This window comes from Molossus molossus, unplaced genomic scaffold, assembly GCF_014108415.1.
Source record: "Molossus molossus isolate mMolMol1 unplaced genomic scaffold, mMolMol1.p scaffold_m16_p_7, whole genome shotgun sequence".
In the NCBI taxonomy this organism is placed as follows: Eukaryota; Metazoa; Chordata; class Mammalia; order Chiroptera; family Molossidae; genus Molossus; species Molossus molossus.
Window position 1 is genome coordinate 62,454,317 of NW_023425401.1, and position 13,679 is coordinate 62,467,995.

Genomic DNA, 13,679 nt, shown 5'->3' on the forward strand with positions numbered 1-13,679 from the left:
CATAGGATGGGTCAAGTTGTACTCTAAGGCCTGTTTGTTAGCAGCATGGGGCCCAGGAATGGATCAGCAAACTTCTCCAGGTTCCTCAGGTGCCCCCACTCTGCCTGCTGGCCAGCTGTGAATCTTAATCATTGAAAAATGTGTTTCTGAAGGGCTTTGGGCAGAATCAGGAATATAAAACCTCTGGGACTTTTGTGATAGGTAAGTGCCATTCAGATTTCAGGGAAAGTGGTGGATGTGATTCCCCATCCCAGAGCTACTCTTCTGAGAGTGTCCCAGAATATTTTCCTATCCTTGGCTGGGTGGAGATCTTCATAGGCAGTCAAGTGGGATCTGCTGGAAATTAGGAATTTCAATCACCTCTCCTATGAGGGGGAAGCACAAATCAGGTTCCTGGGACAGTTGGTTGGATTTTTCTACCCCCAAGTCAATCAGACATGCTCCCTGAGACTATTGAAACCCATAGGCTTAGCTTCTGCTGCTGTCTCTTCTGCAAGCATCTAGATGCAATGTGTGCCAGACAGGGTTCCTGAGGGTGGGGCTAGCTGCGTACCCTAGGTAGGGGCATTTTTTTTTCCAGAGCTGTGGCTTCTGGGAGAGGCCTGCACCTCTCAAGAAATATAGCTTCTTTGGTTTGGGAGTGGTATAACTGGTATCAGGTTCCCCAGTCACCACTTTTTCATGTCTCCCCCAAATGCTTCCCACCTCAGTATTCACTTGGTAATTTCAATCCATACCACCCTACTTCCAATGAAGCCTTAGGTGAGTAGCTTCAAATAAAAATCCTGTGCTTTGGGTTTAAAACAAAATAAAACAAACAAACAAAAGAACAAAACTGTGGCTTTATCTCTGACTGCCTCTGGTTTTCCCAGTGGCCAGAAGTCCCACCATCTTTCATAGCTGGATGTTACATGGGCTGCTGTTCTCAGCTCTGCTTCTTCAGACTATGGAATACATCCTGGGGTTCAGACCTCAGTCTTCTCAGGGAAAACCCACCCTGCAGCCTAAAGAATCCTCCTCACTTTCAGCCTGCTTCCTGTGGAAGCTGGCTCAGTCTCTCTCATGACTTTGCTCTTCTTACCAGATTTCAAATGGTTTCTGCCCTTCCTTGTTATAAGCCTCCTCCTTAGCCAGACCTCAGTTGGTAATTATGGGAAAATGTTCCCCAATTTAGTTTTATTTTCAGTCTGGCCCTGGGAAAAGATGCAAGAAATGTCTGCATGTTCTTCAATCACCTTCTCCTACACCTATTTTCTTTTCAATTACACTTGAATATTATTTTATATTAGTTTGCAATATTATTTTATATTAGTTTCAGGTATACAGCATAGTGGTTGAACATTTAATGTACAAAGTAATCTCCCCAATAAGTCTAGTATCCACCTAGCACCACACATAGTTATTACAATATTATTAACTTTGTTTTACTTTACACCCCCATGACTGGTAACTACCAATATGTACTTCTTAATCCTTTTACATTTTTAGCCAGCCCCCAACATCCTTCATTTTTTTTTTAAACTCAAAAACATTTTCTCATTAAAAAATATTTAGAATACATAAAACAAGTCAACATTTATTATTTTTTCTTACCTTCTGTTATGGGATCTGTTTATGGCTCCTCCACCATTGCACTGTTGCTCTCTGAGACAATGTTACTATCACCAGTCTCTTTCTCTGCCATACTGTTTCCCCTTCTTGTCCACTCTCTTTGTTCTCAGGAGTAGATATGTCCTCTTCACAATTCTCTTGACTTCCCATCATTTTTTCAAGGTGTATCTCCTCTGTCTCCATTAGAATGTTCTTGTCTTCTTCCTTTTCTTCAGTCTTATTGGCTGCTTTTTCTGCCTCAGAAACAACTCTGACTGCATTCAGCTTGCTCAGCTGCTTCCTTTCCCCTTTTCTCCTGCCTTTTGCAAGCCTGTTCCTCTGCCTGTGCAATTTCAGCTCCAATTTTTTTTTTATATCCACTTCTATTTTTAAACCACACAACCTTTTAAGTTCATTATTAAATGAATCTGTGCTTTCCGGGAACTTTCTCTTCTCTTCCTAATGTTGCTCCTCTATTTGAAGAAGTTCAGCTTCTAGTTTTTACTGGTAAACCATTAAGGACTGGGTCTTTTGTTTGAGAATCTACATTCTAGCTGTTGTGACAACCGACTGAACATCTGGCACCACACTCTCAATAAGATTTTACTGATGAAGTGGTGGTTTCTCTGAAAAAAGGTTGTGGCTGTATGCTTCACTGAAAAGCCACTATCACAATCATCCAGATCTTCAGCAGGCTGAATGCTCATATAAGATTCTCCTTTCTCCATGTGAGACTGCCTCTGTCAACTTTCTTCCTCTAAAGCAACTTTTGCATTGATGTAAGCAAAGTATGTGGAGGAATTATAGTAGGCCTTCGTAGATTCATTGTATTCTATTTGTTCTAGTTCATATTCATTTATATATTCTTGTTTTTCTTCATCAGTGAGATCTTACCACATGCCACCGATAATCTTGGGCCTATCTCCCATAATTTTAGGTCAGGGTTGGAAGGCCTTTTCTGTGTCCCAGAACTTTTTGCTATACCCCGTGTAGGGCAGCAGCAGCTTATCTTGTGTTGGGGGGGGTTTAGAATCATATACAAGAGGATACCATAACTCGGCAGTTGCTGTCTGGGTTCCCTCCCAGCCTGTAGTTTGTTGTAGGCAAGATGAATGTATGGATTGTATCCCACAAACCCTGGTGTGCTGGGAATTTGTGTTGCAGGAACTGGGGTGGGTAGTAGGACATAAGATAATCTTTTTGACATTTTGTACAATTAAGTTCTCAGCTCCTTAAGAATGAATCTGAGAAACCACAGGCAGAAAAAGCCTCCTTCATTTTTGAAGGGCAGTGTTTTTGGGTATAGTATTTTTTGTTGGCAGGTTTGTTTTGTTTTGTTTTTAACACTGAATGTATCACACCACTCCCTTCTGGACTATAACTTTTCTGCTGAAAAATCAGCTGATAATATGGAGTTCCCTTGTATCTAATCAGTAGATTTCTTCTTACTGTCTTCAAAACACTATTGGTCTTTGCTATTTGACAATTTGAATATGAAGTCTCAGTGTGAGTTTTTGAATTTATTTTATTTTGTGAGTTTTGGGTTCTTGGATCTGGATGTTCGTTTTCTTCTCCAAAGTTGGAGAATTTTCAGCCATTATTACTTCAAATTAGCTTTTGTCCTTTCTCTCTCTGTCCGTCTCTCTGTTTCTCTCTTTCTCCCTCAGACCCCTATAATGTATTTTCTAGTCTACTTGATGGTATTGCATAAGTCTCTTAATCTTTCATCACTTTTTGCTTTTTGTTCATACAAATCCAGAAACTAAGAATACATTCTTCAGCTTGGTCTAATTTATTAACTGCTCTAGTGAACTGTTCAGTTCAGTTACTGCATTACTCTTTCTTAATTTCTGTTGGATATTTAAAAATATTTTCTATCTCTTTGTTGAAGTTCTCACTTTGTTCATGCATTGTTGTCTTGACCTCAGCAATCATCTTTAGAACAACTATTTTTAATTCTCTGTCAGGTAAATCATAGCACTCTATTTCATTAGGGTCAGTTTTTGAAAAATTATCTTGTTCCTTTGTTCAAGGATCATTTTCATTTAATTTTCCTTGACTCTCTGTGCATTAGAAAAAGCAGGCACTTCTTCTGGTTCTCAGAGACTTGCCTCATACAGAACATGACCCCCACAAATCAGCTTGGTCAGTGAATTAAAGACCTTTACCAACTTTTACATCCTCAGGAAAAAGTTGGCAGCTATGCTTTTTATTAATTTACTCTTTGGTGAGCCAGGAGGGACAGCTATTATGGGGGCCATCTCAATTCCCCCCAAGGCTTCTAGAATGGAGTGGATTCTTCAAAATTTCAAGATTGGTAGGACCAAAGTAAATCCTCTGGAGAGCCCCTTTGGAGAAATTGAGGTACTATATAAGCAATTATATTTTTTACCTTCCCAAAGGAAAGCAGAGACTCAGACATTTTCTTTCATTATGGTCCTGCAGTCTATATGGGATACAGGCCTTCTTGTAAACAAGTGTCCCGAGTCTCTCATTTGTAGACTCCCTAGTGCAGCTGAGCAAGGCATGGCTTCTGAGATTTCACAAGATCTGGTTTCAAGGAAATAAGCTTCCTTGTTTTGGAATGAACTAGACCTGGCAGAGTGGTTGGCTCCCAGATATGCAAACCTATGACCTAGTCTCTACCTCCACAAACCAGACACAGGGATGGGTACATGGGCTCCCTGGATGCTGAGAGTTGCACAGTGTGTGCATGTGCATTTGATCTCAGCATTCATATCCTCTAGGCCAACATGTCCTCAGCCTGTCCCTGCACATCTGACCATGTACCTGGCACAGGTAAGTCTGTACATTGTGTCTCTGTTGCAGAAGTTGTATTGGTTGTTAGAGCTAGACACCATGTGTCCCTTCTGCCTTTATGGAATGTGGGGCCTCTCTCTATATCTCTGCCTTTTCATCTGCTTTCTCTGCCCTGGGAAAAGGGGAAGCTATGCTGTTTTCCATCCCAAGACACCATCTCTGCTCTCCCCCAGGCTGTTAGGCTGTGGTGGGTCCATCTGCCTCTAAGATTGAAAAACAGAGGTTAGTCCTCTGAGATCCCTCTCAGAAAAGTTGGGATGCTGGACATGTAAATAAACCCTTACACTCTAGGAGAAGCCAGGAGTTAGGGGGTATTTTCTGATTGTATACTGCTGCACTGGGGGCAGGGCCTCCAGCCAGAGGGTGTCCCAAATCTCTTTACCAAATTTAGTGAGTCTGGTTTGATGGTCACCTAGAGTATAGGAGCTTTTCTCTTAGTTTGTGGATTTCTCACATAGGGAATTTGTTAATAAACTGTTGCTAAGTTGGTGAGTTTGTAGGGAAATGATGGTTCAAAGCTTCCTACTCTACCATCTTGCTGATGTCACCTCTTGATCATTTAGTAGTAGTAATACATTACTCACCTCAAAATGCTAGTACTCTTCAGACACTACAAGAAGCATACCTGTGGACATTCACCTGTATTGCAAAATGTACAAAATCTAGTCACATGTGACTTATCAATAAGGGTTTTCTTGATTTTTCTTCAGAATATATATTTTAAAAACTAGGGTAAATTATTGGCTTTCTTTGGGTTGTGCAAAGGAATAAGCATAATGAAAATCACCTTTCTCACTTTCTTCACATTCTTCACTCCTTCAAATGGAATACTCTTATCTGCTGCTTTACATGTCTGATAGTATTTGGGTATCCATAATATAATTGTGTTAATTGGTGCATTGTTATTAAATAGTCTAGGACTTCAAAAGCACTAAAAAGCACTCTTTAAAATTTAATAATGTACTTCACCAGCAGATGGCATGCTTCACTCAGTTGTCTACATATGTGTGCAAATATTTTATAAGCAAGATATCGAGAAAGGCTATTTCTTTCGGATTATAAACTTAGTTTTGAGATAAGTCAAAAATTTAATAATGATAAAAGAGACATAGTCAATTAAACTTCAGTTTTTGTTGATGTTGATCTTGATGGGATTGAATTTAGTGGGTGGGACATCACAGCATGAGGCAAGCATAAGGGGGCTGGGATTAGCAATACATGGGATATCTTCTTGGTCCTTGGGAGAGGGGCTAGAACAGGCTAGAATTTGTCAGGGCTCCAGCTAATGGGCTGATATTGAATCTCAACTGGACTTGAGGCAAAAAACACATGTTCTGGGCCATTGTCATTGAAGCAATTGAGGACTGCAATATTGGTGGGCACACATTAGAGCTCTGAGCAGAGTTTTGTAAGCAAGATGAGAAGCACATGATAATGAGGAGATGGGTCCTAATCAAGAACTGGCTAAGAAGGTATGCAATAGTGTCCCTGTGAGGGAAGTGCCCTATCTCAACAGCCAAACAGAGCTGGCGATGAGGTCTGTGTCTTCATGAATTTCACCGTACAAAACAGTCCCCCATTATTTACTATAGGCTCAGTCATGTACCTTGACTCTAAAGCCAGAGTTTCTTTGATTTCCCTACTTAGCCCTTCTAGTGTCTTTCTAAGAGAGAGGACATGAAACATTCTTGATTTGAGCCTAATTCTTTTCAACATTCCCTCCCTAGTTCTATTCTATTTCATTTTATTATTTTATTTTATTTTATTACATATGTTTCTCCTTTTTCCCCCATTGACACCCTTCTACCAATCCTGTACCTCACCCCAGCATTGTTGTCTATGTCCATGGTTACACATACCTGCATATAAACTCTGTGATTTATCTCCACCCTACCCCCTTCCCCACACTCCCTCTTTTCTGAGGTTTGTCAATCTGTACCCTACTGCTATGTCCCCGGGTCTACATTGTTCATCAGCTTGTTTTGTTCATTTTATTCCACAAATAAGTGAGATCATGTGATATTTGTCTTTCTCTGATTGGCTTGTTTCAATTAGGATAATACTCTCTAATTCTCTCCATGTTGTCTCAAAGGATAAGAGATCTTTCTTTCTTACAACTGCATAGTATTCCATTGTGTACATGTACCACAGCTTTTTTATCCACTCATCTACTGATGGACATTTGGGCTGTTTCCAGATCTCAGCTATTGTAAATAGTGCTGCTATGCACATCAGAGTCCATATATTCTTTCTGATTGGTGTTTCAGGCTTCTTAGGATATATTCCTAGAAGTGGGATCACTGTATCAAATGGCATTTCAAATTTTAACTTTTTGAGGTAACACCATAGTGTTTTTCATAGTGTCTGCACCAGTCTGCATTCCCACTAGCCGTGTACTAGAGTCCCCTTTTTTTCCATGCCCTAACTAGCACTTGTTGTTTTAAGATTTGTTGATGGCAGCCATTCTGACAGGTGTGAGGTGATACCTCATTGTTGTTTTAATTTGCATCTCTCTGCTGATCAGTGATGTTGATCATTTTTCATATGTCTCTTGGCCATTTGTATATCCTTTTTGGAGAGGTGTCTATTTAGGTCCTCTGCCCATTATTTAATTGATTCTTTTTCTTCATTTTGTTCAGTTGTATGAGCACTCTATATATTTTGAAAATTAACCCCTTATCTGATGTATCATTAGCAATTATACTCTCCCATATAGTGGGTTCCCTTTTCATTTTTATGGCTGTTTCTTTTGCTGTGCAGAAGCTTTTGAGTTTGATGTAGTCCCACGTGTTCATTTTTTCCTTTGTTTCTCTTGCCTTGGGCATTGTATCAGTGAAATCCTGCTGCGTGTGATATCTGAAATTTTGTTGCCTACATTTTCTTCTAGGAATTTTATGGATTCACAAATCATATCTAATTCTTGTATCCACTTTGTGTTTATTCTTGTGTATGGTGTAAGTTCGTGGTCTAGCTTCATTTTTCTTTTTTTGCACGTAGCTGTCCAATTTTCCCAACATTATTTATTGAAGAGGCTGTCTTTACTTTATTGTGTGCTCTTGCCACCTTTGTCAAATATCAATTGAGCATAATGGTTTGGGTCAATTTCTGGGTTCTCTGTTTTGTTCCATTGATCTATATGCCTGTTCTTGTGCCAGTGGCAGGCTGTTTTGATTGCAATGGCTTGTAGTATAACCTGGTATCCGATATTGCAATCCCTCCTACTTTATTCTTCTTTTTCAAGGTTGCTGTGGCTTTTTGAGGTCTTTTTTCATTCCATATAAACTTTTGGAGTATTTTCTCTAGTTCTGTGAAATATGTCATTGGTGTTTCCTCAAAAAATGAAAAATTGATCTGAAATTTGACCCAGTGGTGCCACTTCTAGGAATGTATCCTAAGAAGCCTGAAACACTAATCAGAAAGAATATATGTACCCTTATATTCACAGCACCACTATTTACAATTGCTGAGATCTGAAAACAGCCCAAGTGTCTATCAATAGATAAGTAGATAAAAAAGCTGTGGTACACATACACAATGGAACACTATGCAGTTGTAAGAAGGAGAGATCTCTTATCCTTTGAGACAACATGAAGGGAATTGGAGAGCATTATACTAAGCTAAATAAGCCAATCAGAGAAAGACTAATACTATATGATCTCACTTATTTGTGAAATATAATGAACAAAGTAAGCTGATGAACAAAATAGACCCAGAGACATGGTAAGGAGTACAGTTCAGACTGACAAACCTCAGAGGAGGTAGGTGGGTGGAGGGATGAGATAAACCAAATAACATATACACTTATGGGTAACCAATGGACATAGACAACAATGTGGGGCAGGGGGCAGATCAGGAGGTGGGTGTCTGGGGGGAGAAAAGAGAAACATCCGTAACAAAAGTAAATTAATAAAAATTGCAAAAACAACAACAACAACATCATTTTAATAGCAAAAAAAAAAAGAAATATATCATTGGTATTTTGATGGGGATTGCATTGAATCTATAGATTGCTTTGAGTAATATAGACATTTTAATGATGTTAATTTTTCCCATTCATGAACAAGGTATATGCTTTCACTTTTCAATTACCTATAGTTTTCTGTGATTCTTTACTTCTTTGGTTAAGTTTATTTCTAGGTATCTTAATTTTTTTCCCTCAATGATAAATAAGATTGTTTTTTTAGTTTCTTTTTCTGTTGAGTTCATTGTTGGTGTATTCAATGGTGCCATCAATTTCTTTAATATTATGTCACTTATTATGGCCCTTGTTTTGAAATTTATCTTATCAGATATGAATATTGCTACACCAGCATATTTTTCATTTCCATTTACCTTGAAAAATTTTTCGCCATCCCTTCACTTTCATCCTGTGTGAGTCTTTTGTTGTGTCCCTCCCTGGATTCTGTTCCCTGTGAGCAGATGTTCTGTAGAAAATAGAAACATTTCCTAAAATATGCTATGCTCTATTTTATGTTTCTCTCCTTGGACTGACCCACTGATATTGATGCTTGAACTGTGTCTGTACTTGCTCCTACTTGAAGGCTACTTTGGATGACCTCCAGCGTTTTAGACATTTCTCAGTACAATCATGGAATTTTATTCATAATATCATTTGTTGTTTAATGTAGTTCTTTACACTTTTTTATATCATTCATGTTATTACAATTTTGTGAGATTTGGGTTGAGCCCTCTGGTTATGTGTCTGTTGTTAGCTAAATTTAATTGTTAATATACCATGCTCTTTTTCCCCTTTCAAAATATCTCACCTATGTGATCCAAACTGCCAATTATAAAGTGGTTCTCATATAGATATTATAGCTATATATTTTAGGATTATCAAATTATAAAATTGTCCTCATGCAAATATTGCAGCTAAGTATATTAGGCTTATGCTTATGCTGTTTGAACAAGTGAAGGCAAAATTACACATCATTTCTTAATTTCATTAAACACCTCTAAAATGTTTCCTTACATTCTAGTATAAAGAGACCTCGTGCCCAGCTAGTGTGGCTCAGTGGTTGAGCATCGACCCATGCACCAAGAGGTTGCTGATTTGACTCCAGGTCAGGGCACTTGCCCACTTTGTGGGCCAAACCCCCGGTGGGGAGCATGTGGGAGGCAGCCAATCAATATTCTCTCTCATTAATGTTTCTATCTGTCTTTCCCTCTCCCTTCCTCTCTCTCTCTAAAATTAAACAAAGAAAAAAATTTTTTAAGAGAACTCTCTTGGGTAGAATAAATACATAAGATCTGTAATCATGCTCAACAAATTTTATCTTCAATACATTTGAAATGAAACATAAAAGACAAAAAATACATGGAGACATAAAATTTTTTGAGGTCTAGGAATTCATACATGCAAACAGGAAGAAAGTCTGAAAGGATTCATACTAAAATGCTAATTTGACATTTGGGGTAGCTATTTTGACATTTGGGGTTGTTTATCTTTTTTTCTTTTTGCATATCTCTTTTGTTTGAATAATAAAAGGAGGGATAGTTCTTTGCCATCCTAGTGTCAAACATTTCCTGGGAGGTACTGATATTAAGACAGATACCCTATCCCCGGTACTCCATTGCTCTGAGAACATAATACTGTTTGCTTATAAGTTAAATCACAAAGGTGACAATTACTTTTGGTTGGCATGTCTCAGTATAACATAATATATCTCTCAGTACAAAATTTATTTTTCAAAAAGTAATTTCCATTAGGAATTATGGTCAATATTAGCACATATTAGATTATAACCTGAAGCGCAAATTTGTTCTCTTGTTTCTATCATGATAAATGAGTATTCCCTCTAGTAGCACTGTTTTATGTTACCATAAAACTAGTATGTTGTGGTCTGTTAAAGCAAAGTTGAGTAACTCTGGGGTCCCAGATATTTCTCTAGCTGCATGTGTGACCTCAACCAAGCCCTGACAGCCTTACTTCAGCAAATTAGATGATGACTTCTGAAGTCCCATTGAACTTCTGTTGCTTTCAAAAATACATTTTTGGTTTTTGAATTGGTTATAACATCAGGTAAAGACTTGTGGTAAAATGTTCCCTTCTTTTTTATTCAAGAATTGGCTCCACCAAGCAGAAGTACCCTGAGCTAGCCCAAGTAGAAGAACTTGGTTCTAGGTTTGCAGTGGACAATTTTCTAAGCATCCAAGGCTAGAAACCAAAGGTGTGGTCAGACTGCATTGATTTAGAAGTTGAAAATAAGAAACTAAGAAACTAAAGTTATTTGTTTAAGTTATCATGTATCTTAAAAGAAAGCTGAAAAGAAATCTATTGGCACTTTTGTTAAATGCTCATTCTTTGGTTTCTCTAACTGATAAGTTATATTAAATTTGATTCATTTAAGAAAAAAAACAACTGAGGAATTTGCATAGATTTTCCCCAGAAGTCAGGAAATCTATCATCTATCTACTTACCTACCTATCTACTATACCCACTTTGAGATGCTCTGTCATTCATTTCCCAGCTGCCTGGACGTTGGTATTGTTAAGAATATTGTTAGCTGATGGCTCACAGATGAAGAGAGAAGCTTCACCCATGATGACATCCAGTTTCCAGCTAAATTTATAAACATTATGGGAAAGAGAAAACAATCTTAATGAGAAGTTGGAAAGTCAATACTTTTATACATCTATGGTCCAAACATTCTAGAGGATAATTGACAATATAATCCAGAACTTTCCATACCAGTCATATTCCTCAGCCTAGCAATGCTACTTAAATGAACATCTCATAAAACTAATTAAGGATGTGCACAGATATTAGTTATGATGATGTTTATTCAGTTATTCAATATATTCCATTAAGGAACAAGCTAAATTCCCAACAATAAGGACTTGTTAAGTAGTGCATACCATGGAATACACCACAGCAATTATAAGAACCAGTCTCAATAGAAGGCTGAATAAAAAAGGCAGGTTATGAAACAGAATGTATTATAGGCTCCTAGTTTTATTTTTTTTCAAATTATTGTATAAATTTGTAGGAAACACCTGGAAAATTATATACCAAAATGCTAACAGTGATTACATCTGAGTAGTGGTGAATGGGATTAGGTAGGAGTTCAATTCCATTACTTTTGTTTTATATATTTATTGAATGTTTTATATTATTGAAAGACCAACAAGTTTACTTTAAAAAATAAATGCCTCCAGTTGTCCTCAGTTAAAAACGTGTTGATAAACATATTGTAAAGAAAGTTATTTTTTAAAAAATTAAAATAACCCAGCTCTCAAATAATTCCCATTTCAGAGATAGAACCTCAGCTTTCCTCTCCATATATTTATATTTACCTCCTCCCACATGTATTTAGGTGAAGAAATATTTAAGTGAGAAAATAAAAATTTGGCTCTCACACAAAGGCCAATTTTATATCTGTTACATGGTGGTCTAATGTTCATTTTCAACTTTTTTCCAATAAATAAACAAATGGTGACTTCGTTAGTCTTTTATTGATTTATCAAACTGATAAATGTGCCTGATTAAGTTTTTGTGTAATAATCAGTATATGATTTAAATATTCAAAGTAAGCAGTGTTTAAATTTATAAAGTTATCATCTATCTCCAAACTCTTTCTACTTTCTTTTACACTTACAAAGAAAAAAAGTTTTACGCATTTTTTTCCCTCCTTTTCCATGGAGAGTTTCATTTCTAACTCCCTTCCCCCAAAGAATTCCTGCCATGTTAAGAAGGCAAACTAGGCTAACAATGCCTTTCTTTTTTTTTTTTTTAATCCTCACCTGAGGACATTTTTCCTTTTTTTTTTGTTCAGATAGAGCGGGAGGGAGAGAGAGGAAGAGAGAGAGAGATAGAAACATCGACGTGAAGGGACACATCGAGTGGCTGCCACCCGCACGACCAACCAGGGCCGGGGACAAACTGCAACCGAGGCACGTGCCCTTAGCGGGAACCCAACCCGGGTCTCTCTGTACCGCAGGCCGACACTTCAACCACTGAGCCAAACTGGCCAGGGCACAATGCCTTTCAGTGACCTTTCCCAGGTTTCTTCATTATTATTTTATTATGCTAAGCACCAGTTTAGCTTTCTTAAGAGTGTTTGGCTTTTATACAGCAGAAACACAAGCTGAGTATTTTATTGATACCCTTATGTGGGTCCAGTTATTGGGTTCCTTTAACTCTGTTGACCTGAAGTAGCAGTACAGGTGAAGTTATGCGTTCAGGAAGCGATGGATGCCAGTCCTATTCTTCTACTCTCCCCTGGTTTACCCTCACATCTCACTTCTGTGTCCCCATGGCTACAGGTATGAAATAAAGTTATTTGTTTAAATATCTTGTGTGAATGCAACATGTACCTTACCCCTTTTCTGAGAAGCAGGGACAACGGTACATATAAAGGAGATTTAACTCTTAAGTTTTCAGATTATTCTTTTTTACATTCCTGAGTAGTGGATGGACAAGTGACCATAGTTGCCTTTTCCAGGTGCAGAGTTGGTACGTGGCAGTAGTGTCATAGTGATGCCATTGCAGTGATCTGATTATTATTTAACAGGAAAGGAGTAAAGGGAAAACTAGCAATTTAACTCTCCAAGTATGTTCCCTGGGAGAAGAGACTGAACAAAGACAGTTTGGACACATGCCCAGTAAGGTCTAAGTGATGTGGGAAGGTGCTTTACCTGTCAGTCATACCTAGGAGCAAGACAGTGGCCAAAATAGGCATGGCCACTGCAAGCGAGTGAAATCTGAGTATTTAATCTTCTAGACAAAGGAAAGCTCTCTTTCCTGGGCTGGGCCCTCCTGCCTTTTTGGGACTCCTGTTGCAGAGGGAGTATTCCCCTACACTCAACACACGGCCCACAGCCATGTGGGACTCCACAGAATGGATTAATGGACTAAATCTAGACCGATCCTGATCTGGACCTGATTGCTTCATGGAACCAACATGCTGGACACTGGCTTTATTTCTAGCCTTACTAAACTCACAGCTGCCCCTCTTCTGGGACTGGACTGAGAGACGTAGGACTTTATAACCCCAGAAATGCAATTCTGCAACAAAGACTATTTATTCTCCCATGGGGACTTCTAAAAATGCTTATTTCAGCAGTACCCCAAGAACCACATGCCCACTCATCTTTCCAGTAACAATAGGAGGCTGACAACCAGCAGTTTTGGATCCTGATTCTCCTACCTCAGCCCGTGGCCTTTGGTAAGCAGCCATAACCAGCAGAAAGACTTGGCCTCAGGATACTCTGATGTCCTGAGAAGTGAGACAAGCACCACACCCACAGGTGTAAAATACTTGCGGTTG

General features: G+C 38.4%; 1 pseudogene; it reads right to left on the bottom strand.

Moving 5' to 3' along the window:
• Positions 1-1,579: 1,579 nt before the first annotated feature.
• On the bottom strand, positions 1,580-2,797 carry LOC118620483 (annotated as a pseudogene).
• Positions 2,798-13,679: the final 10,882 nt, after the last annotated feature.